The following is a 20,884-nucleotide window of genomic DNA, read 5'->3' as shown; positions in this document are numbered from 1 at the left end:
TGTGTAGGATTACAACCAAAAGCATTTCAACAAATTAAAATGTCAAAAGTGTCATTAAAACTGAAGACACATACGCAAAGAAATAAACTGAGCTAAATCATGCAAATCATGTCTCTGTCTCTTACAAATGGCAATCATGTGCTGGTCATTTACTCTTACATCTTCATCTAATAGCCTTTGTCTTATGTTTGTAAGTTCAACAAGAAACTGTCATGATGAAGTTACTATGTTTCTGCTGCCATTGTGTACAGCTGTGTGTGTGTGTGTGTGTGTGTGTGTGTGTGTGTGTGTGTGTGTGTGTATATGTGTGTACGTGTGTCTGTTTTGGCAGACAGCGCTGTAGTGCACAGACTCCACTGCTGATATGAAGGCAGGCCCCTCACTCTCATCGGCAACACCTGCTTCCTGCTTTTGTCCCAAAGGTGAGAAACGGCAGGGTATAAAGCAGGCGCCTGTGCTTACTCAGAGGAGCCCTCTCCCACACATACATACTGCTTTTTCACAAGACAAAAAGATAACAAAAAGATAAAGTTAGTTCCCTTCACTTTTATTTTACTCAAACTTTTTGTGATTAAAAAATCATATATAATTTTTAAAATATATAATCCTTTCAGAAAATAGAGATGATGTCAGAACGTTAATCAGCCATGGTTACTCAAATGACGCATGCTGTGGCAGAGTGGAGGATTTGACCCTGGTGTGCTAATGTTTTGTGACAGAAGTGGTGCGTGTTGCGTGATCTCGGCACTGAATGGCGACTGTTTCAGAGTGGAAGTCCTCAAAGCACAGAGCAACCCCATCCCCTCTTATCAGCGTCGGGGGAGACACAGAGACTTCACTGAGAGAGAGCCATGTGTGTGTGTCTGTCTGAGAGTATGTCTGTTTGAGTGTGTGTGTGTGTGTGTGTGTGTGTGTGTGTTATCAAGAGTCTTCCCTCCCCTGAGGTTTCCCGCTCTTTTGTCTCCTGCTAAGGAGGAGGAATGGGAGGAGCAGAGAGGATGAGTGGAGTGGAGGAGGAGGAGGAGGAGGAGGAGGAGGGGAGGCATGAGGGGAGCGTTCCCCCCGCCTTAATGGCACTAAGGTCCCAACAACAGAAAAAAAAAGCTCCTGGAACGCCGGCATTCCCAACCGCCTCTCCCCGTCATCTGAGCATCGCTATAGAAGAGGTAGAGTTGGGGAGGGTGTGTGTATGTGTGTGTGTGTGAGTGTGTGTGTGGGTGTGGGTGTGTGTATGTGTGTGTGTGTGTGTGTGTGTGTGTGTGTGCGCTGGGCGAGCGCTGGTGGGGGTGGTTCATATTGGCAGCATCATATACTGTGTGTGTGTTTTGTTTCCAGTCAGGCATGCGTGCTTATCCATGGGCATGTGCATGAGCGTGCTGGCTGCTCAGAGCGCTCCGTCCGCTGGCTTCTTCTCTTGAGTGTTCCTGGTGACGCGAGGAGACAAAGGTGTGTGTGAGTACCTGCTTTGCCTTGTTTACAGAGTTTGAGCTGGGGTGGTCTGTATGAGAAAGTACTGTGTGTGTGTGTGTGTGTGTGTGTGTGTCTCTGTGGTGATGGTGTGTGTGTGTGTGTGTGTGTGTGTGTGTGTGTGTGTGTGTGTGTGTGTGTGTGTGTGTGTGTGTTATTGTGTGTCTGTGAGAGTGTGTGTTTAAACTCTGGGGATAATGAGATGTGTAGCTGACTGTGGGGGTGGTACACCGACTCCACGTGCTACAGCGGAGGGCCCTGAGCTTGTGCCTGAGCATGTTTTGTGTTGTCACTATAATTATGCTTGGACAGACACAACAAAATACAACCTTTACTGTGATCTGATTTAACCTTGTCCGTCAAAAACATTAATGTTAAAATTATGTTGATAGAGCACTGGTTCGTTATTATTAGTATGGATGGTTTAAAATATTGAACTTGTGTGCTTTGTTGGCTGACATGTTCTGTATTCTTATGCATTTTTACATGTGATTACCAAATAGTTGACTTACAGTATGTTGCAAAGCAACTTTCTTTGTTTCTAGTTAATGCGTTAGCGCATCCCTCTATGTCCCGTCCAAATAGTGAGCAGGACTCAGTGAAAGCTCCATGCCCCCATCTGAGATCCGGCTTGTTTGTGCCCCAACCCAGATGTGACCGCCTCTGATGCGGAAGAGATTTCTGCTCTTCTGGTTGAACTCTCACTGACATCGTTAAAGCAGATAGAGTATAGCGCTCGAGTTTCAGCATCCAACCGGTCAATGTCGTAATTAACAACATGAAAAGGAGTCTGATATGCTTTTCAGTAAGGACATTATATGAGTCAATTTTGTCAGGAGTTTTTGTTGAATGAGGGAAATGCTTGGTTGCTTTTTATGCGTTATGAAGTTTATATTCAGTTTGTCATGGCCATATGCCTCGTATACATATGCAACATATGACTAATTTCCTTGAAGGATTCTAGTTGCTGATTAACAATATGCCTAAGAGCTATTGGATTATTGTTGCATGTCGCTGCTTAATGACCTCTTTAAATTGCATATTTGAAGGACATACGGAACTGAGCACTTGCCTTCTCTGACCTGGGAAGATTAGCCTTGTTAACTGTCATTTGGCAGAAAACCAAGAGTTCTTTCAACACTCAAACTTTGAACGACTGCTATTATCTATCTGCATGTATTTTGAACACAATATGTGATCTTAAAACCAGATAAAAGCACTCTCACTAATAACAGCATTTTAACTTGACATAAGATAATGCAAAACCCTTGGATGTCAGTTTTGATTCAGTGAGTCCAGTTTGACGGAAGCCATGCTTATTTTGCCACTGCCACATTTCTCCCTATGGTGAATGAAAGCCTGACAATGCCTAGGGACTGAGAAATCAGGAACAATGTTCTGGCTCAGACCGAATGCCTTAACGCTGTGTGTATACTGTTTTATGTTTTTTTATGCATATAGTGACTTGAATACCGTAACATTTTCTGTGTCATGTTGAGAGACGAGGGAGGGAATTTGTGTGAGAAACGTGAGCTGACGTGAGGGATGAATTATGCATCAGAGATGCTGTAGGTTCTGCATACAGCACACAGAGACCCAGAGGGCACAGGCAGCCAACCGCCAACTCCTTCACCAGAGCCTAGTGCTTCACCCACACTCACAATGCATTCCCAATGAAAAGGCTCCACCTATACTGTTTTATTTAATGCTATTGCTTTTCCATGGTTGGTATTGTGTGAGTAGTGTGGGCGTGATTTGTACGCACTACGCAGCCATAAAGGTTAGACAGCAGTATAACACAGTGGTAAAAACATATTAGTTATGGCAAAGCCAAACAGGTTTAGGAAACAGTGACACCACACACCAAACACACAAATACAATCTACAGTCCACAAGCAATCTGTCAAAATAAGAAGTAAAAAAAAAAAAACTATTTAGATAGCATTAATATACAGAGATGCAAAAGTCCGGCTTCAGAAAGTAAAAGTCCTGCCATGTATTGGTTCTACCTGTGCACTTAACACAGGATATTTTACTAATTAGCTGATCTTAGCTGGCTTAAGAGTTGTGCTAATTATAATCAGCTGATTAAGCGAATGGTTCAAACAAAAATGTGGCAGGAATTTTACACCTCTGTTAATATATGACACGAACCACAAACATAACTTGAGTCACACTCGCTTGCTGGGAAAAGACTGCTCTAATCACAGGTTACTGAGGTACTGAAGCCATCTTCTTCCGCGTCTGTTGTTGCATCACCACCATTCTATATTCTGATGAATATTTAATGTTTGGGAGAATATAGCTCCACTGTTATGGGATCTTTGTTATGGTGTCTGTGGGGTCTCCATTCTTTGTGGGAGTTCTTTGACCAGACGGTGAATAGAGTCACTTGAATAACAGGCATTCAACACTGCCAAGAGTTTTAATGAAATATTTAACTCCTTGAGAGGGACAATGAGGAACTGCCCTCCTTAAAATGTTTGTCCAATGGCCACAGGCATTTCTCTTGATCATGCTATCTCTTTGAGTTAGGCCAGTTGGAAGATCAAAGTGTTTGTTGCTCAGAAATCTCCTTATCTGTCCGGGGCACTGCACTTTCCAAACCCTGTTGTGCTGTGTATGTTGTTGTGCCCAGGGGCAGTCACTGCTGGAGTCATGATAAACTCAAAATCGATATGAAGTGACAAGCTGACCTCTGGCCTAGACCACAGCTGGGGCTGTTGGTAAACATTTGTGGTTGGGGCCAAACTGTGAGGGGGAGATTGAATTTTTGAGGGGATATCTTCAGCTGCAGGGTAAGACTCTTCTAAATAGTGATGCAAGGTTTAGTCTGGAATACCATCATTGTTTACAATATTGTTTGCAATAATACAATATTTTAGAAAGTGAAAAATGAATTAAGGTTAACAATAGACCACAAGATAAGGCTATATCATCAATGTAAGCCTATTTGTAATGTGTTAATAATGACCATAATACAGGTTTATAGCTGGTGGGGATCACATTTAAACTATACTATAGTTGGTGGGCTCAGACAGAGAGTAGAAGGGGCGGTAATAAAGCGTAACTCAACACTCATACCATACCGGTAACAAGTTTATGACTCAGACAAGTTCTGACATTGTAATGTATTGTCGTTATATATTTTGTTGATGTTTTGATTGAAGTACACCTGAAATATTTTTAGAATATGACCATAAACATTAGAAAAGTTACCGCTGGTCACTAGACTCCTATATGATTATCTGTTGGGTGGGATGTTGTAATGAGAATGTCCATCCGTCTATCCATGTGAAAAATATTGGTTTGATGTATGTAAAATGTCATACAAGGCAGAGGGTCACAATAACCGTCATCGGTTACACTTTACTTGACAGTATGGACATAAGAGTGACTTGACACTGTCATGAATGTGTCATACACAAGTCATAAACGTTTATGACAGAGCGCTTCTATTATTAAGTGACATTCGGTTTTTGTCATAACAAGTTAGGGTTAGGTTTAGGTTTAAGATTAGGGTTAGGGTAAGGATTAAGGTTAGAGGTTTGGATTAGGGTTAGGGTTTGGGTGTCATGACAGCGTCATATATTCATGACAGTGTCATGTCACTCTTATGTCGATACTGTCAAGTAAAGTGTTACCCAGTCACCTTACATGATCTTCCGGATTTGGCTCAGAATACATATGCTGGAATTGGGTTTCATTTTGGATGATATTGCGTGACAAGGGCGAAGGTCTGCAGTCGCCCGACTGCACTTGTTGTGAATGCGATGTGCAAATGCAGATTTGAAAATGACTTTGGAGAGTGCACAATTACCCGCATCTCTGTGGCCCTCCAGACCCCTCCCCTCCTCTCAGGCCCAAGCTCATTCAGCTCTTCATTATTCTTCATGGTTTGCTGATGACAATCACGCCCCAACCAATGCCCACCGCCGTTACCATGGAGGGCCACAGCCGTGTTCCAGCTCGTCCTGGCTGAACTGCGGCACTCCCCTCTCTGATCCATTCAGGCAAGACCAACCCTTCCTATTGCGGATGAAAGGCGCTCTTGTCACCCCGCTGCGGTCAGCTTCGCTTGGCAGCCCTCTTCCCACCCTGCTCCATATGGCCCCGTCGCCCACATCAGTCAAGAGGGCAGCCTCGCTGGAGAAAGGGAAAAGCAATTTGTTGGCCAGGGCCCCTCTCCTCTCAGGGGGGAGTCCTGCTTTCTCCCAGGGCTCTGGAGTGTTCTCACTGACCGAACACAAGCACCCGCATGATGGACAGGCCACTGCTAAGAACCCCTCAATAAACTAAATCCTGTAAGCCAGCTCCAAACACTCATGCTGGCTATCTCTCTTTGGTCCCAGCCTGCAGACAAATAACACACACATGCTTTTCACAGTATGTGTAGACCATATTGCAGCACTGGGTGTGTTTTAACAGCTTGGTCTGAACCATGCTACTTCATGGTTTATAAAGCAAAGGCAGAAGGGCACCTTAGATGCCTCACTGACCCCCCCCCCCCCCCACACACACACACACACACACACACCAGCTTTTAGATGGAGTTTATTCATTTCCTATAAATGGCCAATAAATGTTTGATACAAGTCTCATGAATGTTTAAAAATAGGTAACATTACACATGATAGAGATTGAACCATGGAATCTACCACAAATGGACAGAGAGAGAGAGAGAGAGAGAGAGAGAGAGAGAGAGAGAGAGAGAGAGAGAGAGAGAGAGAGAGAATGCCTTGCAGCATCTGAAGGCAACGCCTGGGTCTTTTAAGGAAAAATATTCACATAACAAAGTTAGAGGAAGGGCACTTGTGTTCAATGACACGTACTTGGAAAACTCATTTGAATTCACGACAGGTAGATGTGGGAGTTCAAGTGTTCTTGAGGAGGAAAAGGGTAGGTGTGTATACACAATATGGGGATGGAAGGGTGAGGAAGAGCGTGGGGAGGTACAGAGGATAGATAGATAGATAGATAGATAGATAGAGAGAGAGAGAGAGACTGAATCCCTGCATTAGTCTCTCAGGAAACTTTGATCTGCATGATTGTCAGCTCAAGCTGCAGCTCAGCTCAAGCCAGTAAGCAGCTCTCTCTGGTACTGCGCTGGTCACAGACTCCAGCAGTCTCACTTCACAATCCCTGTCAATCTCTCAGCCACACGGGGAGTGAGAGTGGCCTAAGCTGCTGGCACTGCACTGTAAGAGTGACTGGATGTTATTAGACGGTGCGTCATGTGACAGTACTATGTTAACCCACCGGGATTAGTTTCTGAGAATGAAGTCAATGGATTTTTCTGTTGTTTGTTGTGACTAAATAAGAGACCAGAAATGACACAGGGCTCTCATATTTTGAGCACAGCTTGGATAGAGTGTTTACATTTGGTATTTGGCTGTAATATGTCAAATTTACTAATATGCATGCTAATGTGGTATTCATAGGCAAAACATTGATTATTAGATGCCATGTCTGCCAATAAATGATATACAGGATTCTGAAAATACAAATGCAATAACTTGCATAAGACAGTACATAGAAACACACACAGATATGCATATTCTTCAGTCAACTTTTCATGAATGCACAAAGAATATGCAAATGAGCTGTATGGAAACCTTGACATTTGCCTTGTCAGTCTACTGGCTGACATAGACACTGTTACGAGATGCAGTCGTTCCTGGCCATTTTCTCACAATACATTGTGCAGCATTTTAATCCACTTCATGGAAACTCTTTTTAACGGTCTAAATGTCAAAATGAGGTTCTACTTGTGTGATACTAAATCATCTGTAAACAACAGCCATGCTTGCCAGACAAAATGTATCTGGCTTACATTCTATGACCTTAACAAGACCACTAAGATTGATAATTTCGCCTAAATGAATATATTTACACAGTTCTACCAAAGATCCTTGATTACTCTGGTTCTACCTTTGTTTATTAGCTAATGCTGTGGGCTGTGTGAATTAAGGAAGGCAGAAAGTAGCATGGTGGTGTGTCCCGACTCCGGGGATATCTTAGTCGTTGCCAATACCATGCCGATTTGTGAAATTTACTTTACGTAGCCTATTCAAATTCTTGAATGTGATGGAATTCATTCATGGGTGAAGCATCACAATAGTGACATATGTAAAGGGTATGTGACAAACTTTTCATGCACTGCTGACAGATCAATAACTGTGGAAAACCATCGACGCAGTAAGGCTAAAAAGCAAAATTATAGTTGCCTATTTGACCCTTTTTCGCAGCCATGGATGAAGTTCAGGGACAGAGACCATGAGATGTCATGACTCTGGTACTGCTACTACTGTACATCGCTGGGTTATTCAGAATATGCAGAATTAACTTGTAAACATATTCCCGTAACTCAACACGCATGTAAACACCTTATTCAGAATATGCAGAGTTAACTTGTAAACATATTCCCGTAACTCAACACGCATGTAAACACCTTATTCATAATTTTTAATTAACTTGTTAACATATTCCTGTAACTCAACACACATGTAAACACCTTATTCAAAATATGCAGAGTTAACTTGTAAACATATTCCTGTAACTCAACACACATGTAAACACCTTATTCAGAATATTGACCTTAATCTGGATATGGTGTCTGGATATAGTCAATGTCACCCTGTCTATCAGAAAACTATTCCTATTCATGGATGCTGAAGGCTCATGGGACTGACTGCTGATGTTTAGATGATGCTGATGTAATATCCCCTCAACCCATGGAACTGCCTATCTGAATTTCACAAGCTTAATCACGTTTGGAGCAGAGACAACTTTGATGTGTGAGTTAAGGGGGCGAGATATACTGTATGTTTGTGTGCATGTTGGCATGTGGTGTTTCAGTGTAGATGTTTTGTGTGTGTGTGTGTATGTGTGTGTGTGTGTGTATGTGTGTGAGAGAGAGAGAGAGAGAGAGAGAGTGTGTGTGTGTGTGTGTGCGTGCGTACACTGTGTTTTGTTTGGACTGGCATGGTGACTGTGTCTATCTGTGTGGGCCTTCTACCCTGTGAGGCTGAGCTCATTGATTGGAAGAGCAGCTGTGTGTTATCAGCTTGAGTTGATCTCCTCTTTGGGACACTTCAGGTTTACTGTTAATGGGCTCTCGAACAAAGAAAAGGCCTCTGGCTTTGGAATAACCCTCCCAGGGTACACTGCTTACCTTACAAGGGACTCTCCAGCTGATGGTACAACAGGGAAACACTGTCCACTTGGGAGATTGTGATGTCTCAGGAACAGTTGAACAACAAAGAAAATGGCCCCCATAATGGGAGCTGAGCTGATTGAGAGAGATGGGAAAAAAAATGAAAAGAGGAGTGATGTTTCATGTCCCATCTTGTTCAATATTACCAGTGTTCTCACCAGATGCGTCCTCATGGTGGCTGTTGTCCTTATAGTTACACATTCTGGGCACATACAGTACAGATGCACGTGTGTGTCATTTACAGATTTCCACAGAGGGGATTTAACCGTGTTTATTTGATGGGTACCTGGCAGCATCTGTTTATGTGTCACAGCCCAAACTGTGAGGAAGGGTCATGCACAGTATGGCTTGGACTTGTACAGGCGCAGGAAGGCTGGGCAAGCATACAATTACAGGTACACATAAACAGGAAATGAGTGCTGGCAGGTGTTGTGTGGGTGAGGGATGATGACAGGCAAATGAAAGAGGTGGCAAGTAACCACAGGTGGCTCAAGGATCATGGTGCAGAGGAGCCCCTGGATAACAAAGACTGAGATCTCATTTGAATCATAAAGACGCCACTGACGGGGAATGTCAGGGGAGATGGGAAGATGTGGGTGCACTCTGAACCACAAAGGACATTTTAAAAGTGTGTTTTCACATCCTTTCATTTTCTATTGTTTATTCTTGCCTAAGTGGTGCAGTACAATGGACACATGCATTCTGACTGGGCATGTGAACCAATTTGGTTGCGGCTTTCTGGCTTTACATTAGTGATTTCATAGAACATCTTTATTTGTACTTATTTGGGAAAAGGTTAAGCGAATTGTCAGAAAGCTGGGTCATTAAAGCAAGCGGAGATTATGTGCAGTACACATAAGCTCCACATAGACTTGGATGAAATATCAGCAAACTTTTGGCAGTTTGGTCTCTCTGTTGTAGTCCATTTGCCCAGTGATGAACCGCTGCCTCATCACAAGAAAAACAGTGGGACAACTTCACTATGGGGACTATCTGACGAGCTGATTTGACAACTGACAGACACACTGCCTAACAAAAAAAACCCTCCTCCAAACAGCGGCACACGCTGCCTCAAAAACAAACCTTCGACGACACAGAGTAAGACTCGGTTTGGCTCTCAGTGGTAAAATAAACATTTCTCTGCAAGTATAACACATGGTCATGAATATTAAAGTCTTTATGTTCTCAGGGACGATACAGTCAACCGGCTTTCTTTGCTGCTGTTGTCCCCCGCTGCACTTTTTAGCGCATAGGAGCAGCTTTTTTTCTAAACAGACATACTGAGAACAGGTTCCAGCATGCATATCTTTGTATTAGAGGGAATCTGTTTCAAGCAGGTTGTCACTGAAAGAGAAACATGATATGTTTGGTAAAGTTACATAAAGTTTATTCAGGAAATGTTTTGGCCTGGGAGTTAAAGGGAGCATAACAACAAAATACTGCAAATGGTGTGGCAGCTTCTTTTGACACGCTGGATTAAAGGCTAAGTTTAAATATATAATCACTAGAACTATGCCATGCTTAATAAAGGGAGAACTCCAAACCCAGTTGTGTAATTTGTAATGGGCAAAAACACAAATGGCCACACACACAATATCTATTCTGAACACATTGTAATATGTTGTCTTTTCACACAGAAGGGTATTCACAGCTGCACTATGTTTACAACATCAGATCAGGACTTCACTTGAATCTCCATTAAGGACCACCTCACCAAATGAATATGCAACTAGCCATTCCATGTGGCTCTCTTGCTCTACTATGCTGTTCACTTAAGCCAGCAAGCTTGTTGTCCAAGTGCAGGGCAGTCATTATGGGCAGCCTCTGCAGTAATATTCGAATGCACGCTCACGGCGTAAAAAACAATTGGAATATCATTACTTACTCTCACTGAGGTCGACGGCCAACCAATCTTGTTCCTGCTGCCACCCCTTGCCCTTTTCGATTCCTTCCATTGACTTTGCCAGCCCCGAAGTGTTAAGCCGTGCATCACAGCACTATGGGTCCATCTTCCATGCGTCGACTACAAAGCAGGAAAAAGTCAGTGGGGGGGAAAGACAGAGTGTCACCTCTGATTTCTAACTGCACCAGAGGGAGTTTAGAGATAACAGGCTGCACTCTGGCAGTCTAATGTGAAATCAGTGTGTTGCCACAGGCAAATACTATAATCAGCTTTAGATCTGGTCTCACAGAAACCTGCAGTCCTTTATTATTATTATACTTTATTTTGTACTTTTGAAAGTCAGAGAGTCCACATCAGAATTGTTATTGTGGAGGACAGTCCTGCTTTCTATAGCCCATTCAAAGTGGCTGTACGGTAATCTCTGGTCCAAGGTTCGAGAACATTACAAAACCCAGCTACTTAGAGGTTGTTAACATTTTCACGGCCTTGAAAGGAAAACATTTCAGGGGGAGCATTATTTGGCTATAGCCCGGCAGAAACGACACACAGCATGAAAAGCTGGGCACACAACAGGAGGAGGAGGAGGAGGAGGAGGAGGAGGAGGAGGAGGAGGAGGCGTCTCTCGTGTGGTTTTGGCCCTGCTCTTGTTCTGGAAACACGATCCGGCGCTGCCACAGAGCCTCTCAGCATACAGGCGCTAGAGGAGCCAGCCACCGTCGCTGCTGCCGCTGCCTCTGCTGCTACAACCACATGGAGCTCAGCGCCGAGGAATCCAGCAGGAGGATCCTGGCACCCGCTCGTCCTCCACACTCACCACAGATGGAATGTGCGCTTCCGTCACAAGCACAAGGCACGGGACAGTGAGCACTGGCTTTCTCCAACTGTGGGAATGTAGACCTCTGAATGTAAATACACACAGTGGTCAAGTGTATAGCCGTGATAGGATATATTAGAGTCTAAGTGTTTGGTTCTTCTATTGAAATATGACTTTTTTATTTATCTGTATGTGAAAGTGTGGGTGTGTGTGAGAGAGACTGAGACAGAGGAAGAGATCAAGTGCATATTACTATCCATTGTGTTCTCATCGGAATCCTGAGTTTGTTTCCAGGCAACATGAAACACACTATCCTGTCTGCGGAGGGTCCGAGATAAGCAGGGTCCAGGCCTGTTCCTTAGAGATCTATCCGTATCTATCATGGAACAAAGTGAGGTTTTCTCTTCCGGTAATGGTTTTATTCCAACCTCCAAAACAAATACCTCATCATACTAGAGATACTGAATGGGAAAATAGACAGAAAACACATAGACAGCCAGAAACAGAGAACCACATTGTGGGAATAGTGTTGTCTTCCACACATAAACAGCATTAGTGAAAATCTATACAAGCGACATTAGAGTAACCGCTACCAGAGATGCTGTGAATGCTCCGAATGCCTTGTGATGTGCGAATACTGACAAATGTCATACGCCTCTGAGCATGGCAGGGTTTGCGTCCCTTTAGGCAGCCATTAGGGAATCGAGTGTGTTGGTTCTCACCTCTCGAGCCCTATGGGCTGGCAGATTTATCTCTGAATACAAAAGACCAAAGACAGGTTCACCTTTTACTGTATTTCCAGCACTTGCTCAAGGTGATAGATATGGGAGAACAACTTGTACACCTGGACCCTTAAGCACTTAAAACCCAAATAGGCCTTGAATAATGAATAGGCCGCTGTTCTAAGGACACGGTAATGTTTGGAAATGGCTGTAATGACTCACTGATCATTAGACTATGAGCGAACCAGCAGACTAAAAACACAAGGCTGAAAACGTTCTGGTTGGTTTAGGCCACGGAGGTGAAAGCCTAATTCAAATGGCTGTAGTTATTGTTATTGTTTTAAGACAGAAACAGTGAAAAATGTGCGAGTTCAAGGCATAAAATCTCATATTCCTTCTGAGGAGGCTATAGCGCTGCAGCACAGTCCCCAGTTGTTGCTCCAGCTGAGCAATAACAGTAAATCTCACAGCAATAACGCAATTACTCCAACACACAGAGCTGCTATGGGACCAAGCTGCCCCATGTCAAGAGACGGCCTCTCCTGTGGTTACTTATAAAATAGGATATCAATGTCTAAACATTAACAAACAGAGAAGAGAGAATATCTACACATTTACTATGACTCATGATATTCCCACAGTCTTGAACTGTAAATCTGATTGGCCGCATGCTGCTATACATTTGGCCTATGATTGAACACGAACACGCATGACTGTGCATTGTGTACATTTGTGGTTTGTGGGTGAGCATAAGAATGCAGAAAGTAGTTTATGTGTGACACAGTGTGGTTTGGCTGCATTTACTGCTCCCTCTCAACAAATTAGGCCTCTTGGTTTATCAAGCTTTGCAGCCATCTTCCATTTAACCGTTCCTGTTGTGACTATCCGCTTTCCTTCTCTCTCTCCCTCCCTCACTCTCTCTCTCTCCATCACTCTCTCTCTCTCTCCATCACTCTCTCTCTCTCCCTCACTCTCTCTCTCTCTCCATCACTCTGTCCCCCTTGAGCTCTCTCCAGAAATTGCTTGGCCAGGATTAATGGTCTTTCATCTTAATCTTTCTTACATTCTGCCTCACACCCATTGTGTCCTCCAGTGGCTAGAGGTAATGCATCGCGCTTATGTTGTTGCTTATATTTGTCTCCCTCGTAGCAACACAGTTGACACAGTTCTGTGTCCCTTCTGGGGAGGCCCATGCATCACTCCGTCAGGACAGAGCCAGCAAATTAAACTCTCCATTATGGACTTCTCCCCTTTGGGAGAGAACTGCAGGCCTCAGCCAGAGGCAGAGTAGTACACACAGTGTGGCTGAATTCATCACACACACACACACACACACACACACACACACACACACACACACACACACACACACACAGTCTATATGTTTGGGAGAGGGTTGAGATGCTGCATGCATCTGTGATTAGAGTTGTGTGTTAGTGATTTGTATGCTGCGGTGTGGTGATTTGTAGGCTATTGTCCCTGCTGCTACAAGATGTGTCAAAACAATCCACAACATCATACAGTACACACATTTTCCTCCACTCTGTCTCCCTTGCTATTGCTCCCTGCATGAGTCCCTAAGCACTATTTAGACACTGAGACACAAACACCAGTAGTAAGCATACTGGATCTTGGCATCAGGTACAGTATGTATGGGTGCAGCTTGGAGCACCACATCACCTGCTGTTTTAAGAACTTTTTCCCCTTATGCTGCAGAGTTGCTGTTTGCAGGGTCGGGTCGGGACACATTGTGCAGACTTCATGAGAAGTGGGAGAGTTAGCAAGTCACAAAGAACATTCCCTGTCTGACTCTCTCCTTCTCTCACACAATCCCTCTCCTCCCCGGAGACACACACATACACAGAGATGACATTAAGCACACTTGGACAGGGATCACTCATATCCGACCCCTCCTAGTGTCTCTTGTGGCTGATCCTTGGCCTGAGCTGATATGACATTACTATGACATTATGATTGAACAACGCCTGAATCCCTGTGGAAGCCGACGCTAGTCACTGTCTGTGTGGTGAAAGGCTGTTATCGCCCACAACCAAGTTCATCTGAGGGACAAAGGAATTGTATTTACATCAGTCTTGATTGCATTGGCATCCCAGTCACTGTTTACAGAGGGTGTGCCTGTCTGTAGTTTGCTGAGAGTTTGAAGTTGGGCTTCAAACATTTTTTAATTTCCATACTTAACACTTTTGAGCATAACTCTACAAAGTGAAATCTGGGTTCCAGATATTCAATAGTTGCAGCGCTCTCACCACAGAAAATCAATCAGGTGCTTTGATGCCTTTGAAAACAAGGATCAAACTACTGTAGTAGCCTACTGGCTCGCCTGACTCTCACTCATCTTGCTCTGCACAACAAATATCCTGTGAGGCTTTCGTACTCTCTGATTGTGGGGATTTGGGACAGGGGGTGGGGTCTTTATAAAACTGGACCTCAATCCGGTTGAGTAAACCTGTTTAATCCATACGCAATTTTATCAATTTCACGATGACCTACTTCACTTGCCAGCTTCCAAGCGTACTGAGACATGGCACACACATTTACAGGTAAACTGGCACTGCCATACAGGCCCATACTGTACACACAAAACCCCAATCATCCTCCCATGGAATTAGGTGCAGCGTGTACAGTGCTGGAGAAAAGCATTAGGCCGTGATCTGATTAAACGGGTCCTCCTGCCAAACGATCAGCATCTTCTTCCCACACTGGGCTGTGAGGATAAATAGGTGCTTTGTGTGAGAGTATGTGTGTGTGTGTGTGTGTGTGCAAGTGTGTGTGTAGGCCATGCTTTGTGTTCCTTTGGCTCCATTTGTGAAGATTTTTATCAAATGCCTCATCCTTACGCCAAAAGCTTATTATCTCCCGTTTGCGCATTTTCCTCCCACTTACATGCAAAGCTGACCTATATTGCTCACTCCATCCTGCACTCCATTTCTGATAAATTGTGCTCTTAAACAGGAGAAATGCATCATCCTCCTCAGAGATCTGCTTGGGGAAACCACTGTCAGAGTGCTCCAGAGCCTGTGGTGCTTTGCTTGCATTCCGTGTTTTTGTTTACTGCAAACTCTGTTTGTGTATTCTAATCAGGGTTTCGAACTGTGTGCTTTCCTTTGGAAATCGCAAACGGTGAATAAAGCGCCATTCTCTCCCTGTTTATTGTTATCGTCTTCATTCATGTGAAAGTATATTTTCAAATAGCAATTTCCCAGGTAGCCTTGGTAGTGGCGGTGGACGCTAATGTTGCGTGACTGTGCTATGACCACATGCGCTTGATTGATAGAATATGTAAACTGTGAATCAGACCTAATCCAGGCAGTGACTGCATGATGCCTGGATTAGGGACAGCACATCACATTAGATGGCATTAGTCACAACATGTTTGGACAGTGTGTGTGTGTTTGTTTGTGTCTATCTATGTCTATGTGTTCATATGTTTGCAGGTGCATGCATATTTGTTGGCATTTGATTTTGGCTCCGAGCCTGTTGGCCATTCAACTGCAATGATTAGCGCTTTCAGCGTCTGTAATGTTTTTCAGATGCAGTCCAAATTTACAGGAAGAGCATTTTTATTGTTTGGTAACAACTCATTTCATTTTTCATTTTCAACTGTGTCCTGAAGCGCACCTCAGTGCTGAACAGCTTGGACAGTGTTTTGACTAAGATATGATTTAATACGGCATGACACCAAGCTAATCACTTCCAAATTAATTCTCTCTGCTCTTTGCCTCTTCATGCTTTTTTTGCATCAGTTCATCACAGAGCAGGACCTGCTGGGTTGTATACTAATTAATTCACATGTGAGAGTTACTATGGAGAAAATATTAAGGAATGTAGCAAAGCCCTCTACTGATTGCTATTAGACAAAAACAAAACAAAAATACTCCATTTAGATCAGTCAGATCTGTCAGATCCTGTGTATTTATGGCCATCACTGTAGCTTGGCCTCTGGTCTGGAACACATGTTTTCCCATCTGTACGTGTCTAAATATGTGTGTGTATGTGGCTATGTGTGTGTGTCTGTGTTTGCCTGAGTATGTGTGTGGCATGTGTGCTTGTATGCCTGAATGTGTGTGTGTGTGTGTGAGGGGGGGGGGTATGTGTGCGGAGAGAGGAATCTCTGTTCCTGACAGAGCCATACATCAGGCTTAGGTGAGCCTGTGCAGCGCTTTAAAGATCCATATGATCTCAGTTTGAAAGGTCAGGGGTCGCTCACGCACAGGAGATGTGAGAGGATTCTTACTGAGGAGCTCTGGCAGCAGGGTGGCTCCTCGCTGGTAAACAGCACTCCCCTGAGCCGCTCACCCCGCAACCTCCCCGGCTCTAATGAGTTCACTAGACAGCCATCGAGTGGGAATGTGCACAAAGCTGTCTGGATTTGGGACAATGGTGGGTCAGACTAAGCTGTCTTCAAATGCAAGCAGCAGTGGTCTTCTGTGCTGATTGTCCAGTTCCTCAAACTGACCACAGAGTTCATATGGTCAAACTGACCACAGAGTTTAGTTTAGTATGGTTTGGCTGAGCACAAGGGCATTTCCTTATCCATAGCTGAATTTGCACTCTAGAGCTTGGCCTGCAGATAACATGGCTGCCTTGGAGCCCTGGCTCTGAGGATCTACGAGAGTCATTAAAGGCACTGAGGCAGTGGGAGAAGAAGGTTACGAGGGGTTCGGGTGGGGGTGTGTGTGTTAAATACTCGGGGGTCATGAAGGTGCGGGTGGATCCTCCCTGCCTCCACCTCTGTGTGGTCTGGCACCAGGAGTCAAGCCCATCAGCCAGTTTCTTCTCTTCCGTTTTTCTTTTTGAAATGGCTTTGCAGAGAGAAGAGAACCAAACACCCCAAACATTCCCCACATTCCGCCTTCCCAGCCAGCACAGCGCAGCGCTCCCAGAGTCGTGATGAGGAGGGCTGCGCTGACGCGGCGGGATCAGATGGGACACACCGATGGAAGTGAGGGGAAATGAGCTTTTAAACCCACCCGACTCAGAGGGTCAGCGTTCAGACGGAGCCAACTGCAGCTCTCTGCTCCTTTGCCAATTTTAGGCCAATCCATTAAACCTGTCGGCTATTTTAGTGTGTGACGCACCGCGGTGCTTCAGATGTAAATGGGGTGCATTGCGCGGAATAACCGTAACATCCGTCTTTGTGCGGTGGAAGCACACCTGAATAAAGAAAAAGAGTCCACACTTCTCTCTTTCATCTCAGGAACGAGAGACCGCCATTCTCTGAGCGGGAAAAACCCGTGTGCTCACTCTTTCGTGAGATTAGAGCAAGAAAGCCGGCTGGAGCCACTCCATTGTGTGGCTAATGAAAGATTTAGCCCCCGAGAAGTGTGTGGCTCTGTGTTTGTGTGCAACTCCTCGCCTCTCGGCGCGGCCCTCCCAAGGTTCGCTGATAACTCTGTGCATTTACCGTATTTTTCCCTTTGGCTTTCCACTTGAATTGTTCCTCCTCAGACTGCTTAAGATGTTCTTACTGAAAGTCATGCCTGGTAGATTTTAAGCTTTGCATTCTTGCGGAAATTATGCTATTTTTTTTTCCTTTTATTTTTTATGTTTTGCAAAAATAGATATTTAGGATTTAAAAAGAATCAGCTTAATAACTCTATAAGTTGCAAGTGAGGGATTTAATCTTCTAAGTAATAGCTGGAATGCGTCAAATGTGTGTCTGCCGCTGGTTGGGTCACTGGGTTGGGTCGCTGAGTTTCATAGAAGGCTGGGTGTTGCTGTTTCATGGGGGCCATGTGGAGGTGGTTATGGGATGTTACGGTGAGGGTTATGGGATGTTATAGGGATGCCTGAGCGCGCACGTAGGGCTGGGTCTTACTCTGACCCCTGACTGCTCTTTTATCTTTGTGTGTGAGTATGCGGCTGTTTTCCTCCATATACGCATGTGTCAGTGATGTGTGTGTGTACGGCATGGAGCGCACTGTGAGTGTAATTTCTGAGGGCCTGAGTGATGCCATCCTGGGAGTCCATTAGCGCAGAGCCCCTGAGAGTCCACACGTAAACATGGCCTTAATCGAAATCAGAGGGCAAGATGTCTCTTTTACTCTCTCACTATGCTCACAATGTCAGTCAGGGATAGGAACTGTGAATAATAAGCAGAAAGCAGAAAGAATGGGAGCAGATAGTGAATGGCAGCACTTCAAAATACTGGTGCATAAGCATTGATGGTGAATTTGTATTTTAGGGGACATTAATCAGTAAGACTCCTTTTTCATGTGTAATCAGTAATGCATAAGTAACGCATAAGTTACTTACGACTCATGTATTAACTTGTTAAATAATTCAGAAGTATTTATTTCTGCACACCACACTTATATTTGCGTTCTGTGGAACAGTTAGCCTACGTAGTGAATGTCAGATTTGATATAGAGGGCAAGTTGTAGCCTATGGCTGTAAAGGCCCTGACACACCAACCCGATTATCGGCCGTCGGAAATCGTCAGACAGTCTGGTGAGGTCGGTGACTCGAGTCTGTTCGGTGTGTTCCGTGCCGTCGTCAGTCGGAAGGAGCCGTCGGCGTTCATTTTGGCTGATTTGACTTGCCGAATCGGCCAGTTGGCAGTCGGACTCAATGACTAATCTGATTGGTGCCCTACATTCAGCGATGTAAGTTATGAACCCATTTTCTACAAGCCAAATGTCTTCCTAACATTCCAACATTGAAATTGTGTTTTCAAACTAAATCAATATGTGATCTGTCACTGTCTCAGCAAAGCTCTTGTGCACAACTACCTGTTCTCAAAGGCTCTAGACCCAGAGATGGTGGATTATCTATCCCTAACATATTTTTACTAGAACTAGTGGTCTACCACAAATTTGCTGAACGTATGTTATTTCAGGTTAGTTTGCAACAATATACAAGTTTAACCAAAGTCCTTAGCTGCTACCTAGCTAGCGAACATCACTAGCCGTTCCCATTCACTTTCCATTTACTGTGCTAACGTTAGCTAGCTATCGTAAAAGCACCGATTTCCGCCCCTTTCGTTCGAAAATTCTAAAACAAAAATGTTTTTTAATACTTCAAAATAACATTAAATGAACCTTACATTTTTCAGTAGACATAGGTGTGTAGATTTCAACAAAATCTGGTTTGGTTCTTAACGGGAGCGTTTACTGCCTTAAAAATCTGATTTTGTTTACCATGTTTGGAGATTGGTTTTGGATTTGTACACGCAGCCTTACAATACTGTTTACAGCTCTTTGAGTCATGGTAAAATGTCATTTTCGGTACGTAGCTCATCTAGATACACTGGGGTGGGTGCTTGCGTTTCTTTAGGAATCTGCCGTCTTGGTTTGTATAGAAATTAATATTAAGTGACAAATACACGTAATGTGTCGGAAATAGGTGACGTTCCGATAGCTAGCTAGCTCAGTTAACGGGCAAAAATACATTTCGGGTTGGCCGTTGGGTTGGTGTGTCAGGGCCTTAAGTATCAGCACCAAAAACAGAGCGACTGACACCCGTTACAGAAATGGTTACTGCTGCATTTATCTGCACCAAGTGCACCAACACACACACAAAGTATCAAATCCACATCCATTTGTTTCCTGTGGCTGTGCATTAACCGTATCTGCAACTCATTCATCTCCAGTCTGCGGTTCTCCACTGCACTTTCATGTGACGCTGTAATTTTAAGCAGATACAATCTCAGGCTTTAAGGAGCCCTGAACGGGCCTGACTTCGCCCCCACATGCAAATTCGACATTGTCTGGAAAATAAGCATCATGGAACGGATTGGCCCTCGCTCATTACCCCGACCACAGCTCTGGCGTCTCACCCAGGCCGCAGAGCGCTCGTCTGGAAGGTGTGCGTAAAGTGGCAGGCGTTCTCAGCGCATTCGTCCACATTCCAGTTCTCTCTTCCGTGGGCTGGAACCCTTGCACGGCACACTTGTGTTCCGAGACCCATTAGAGGTGTGAAATGTTCGGTTCCTCTCACTGCGTCTGTGTGTGTGAAAGAATGAGAGGGAGAGAGAGAGAGAGAAGGAAATGAGGTGTGAGGATTTGTTGGACGGGGACAAAAATATGACAAAAAAGAGAGAATGAATGTTTATGGCAGGAAATGAGAGGAAGAAAGGGGGATAATAAAAATAAAAAAGACAGAGAGAAAGAGAGAGAGAGATAAATGCACTTAGGCATCACAGATCCGGCACTAATCTCACACCCACCATGCTTGGCTCGTCCCCACCCCTCACCTTTCTATTGGCTCCTGCTGCTCTGTCTCCACCCACAGCCTCTCAGCAGCTACGGCTGTGCACAATGAGCGGGGAGGAGTCAGGGGTGGCACAAACTGCTGCGGGCCCCTCCCACCAGATGTCTCGGAGCAGAGGGGGTGTGTCAGGAGGGCAGGCAGAAAGTATGCCACAGGAGGCAGCAATACAGCCCGAGCCAGATCAGCGCACACACACACACAAGCACACAGACACTCGCTGCTTATACACACGCACACGTACACACTCATGCACGCACACTCTCACACTCCCACAAGTTCTCTGAGCGCAGTGCATCGGGACAGACGCGCATCTCCACTCAGAGCCGAGAGGATCCCGGGCAACGGACTTCCTCTCAGTCAACTCTCACTTTTCACTGGCTTTATGGATGATGGAATTTTAACCATGTGGCAGGTAAGCTTAGCTCTGCCGCCGCAGCAGCAATCAGCTTTTTTCCCCCCCTCTCAACTGCTTACTGAGGGTGAAGTCGAGCGTGTCGCTACTGTGTGGCTATTTAAAGCCGCTCTTATAA

The 20,884-nt window shown here is 44.6% G+C and overlaps 1 protein-coding gene across 2 annotated transcripts in view; it reads left to right on the top strand.

The window, feature by feature from the left end:
* The first annotated feature begins 1,337 nt into the window (after nucleotides 1-1,337).
* The window catches only part of LOC143135979 (E3 ubiquitin-protein ligase Midline-1-like), a 48,183-nt gene continuing 28,636 nt past the window's right edge, over nucleotides 1,338-20,884 (top strand). The window contains exon 1 of one of the 2 annotated variants that reach the window (XM_076296374.1): nucleotides 1,338-1,452. The gene's annotated coding sequence lies outside the window, so the exon portion shown is untranslated. Of the gene's footprint in view, nucleotides 1,453-20,544; nucleotides 20,767-20,884 lie in introns of those variants that run through there. The other variant, XM_076296372.1, reaches the window with a different exon arrangement.

This window comes from Alosa pseudoharengus, unplaced genomic scaffold (genome assembly GCF_046254945.1).
Source record: "Alosa pseudoharengus isolate Yale_2024_CS ecotype anadromous, Long Island Sound unplaced genomic scaffold, YU_APseudo_1.1 YU_APseudo_1.1_scf_20, whole genome shotgun sequence".
Taxonomy (NCBI): domain Eukaryota; kingdom Metazoa; phylum Chordata; class Actinopteri; order Clupeiformes; family Clupeidae; genus Alosa; species Alosa pseudoharengus.
This window is presented reverse-complemented; position numbering and strand designations above follow the sequence as displayed.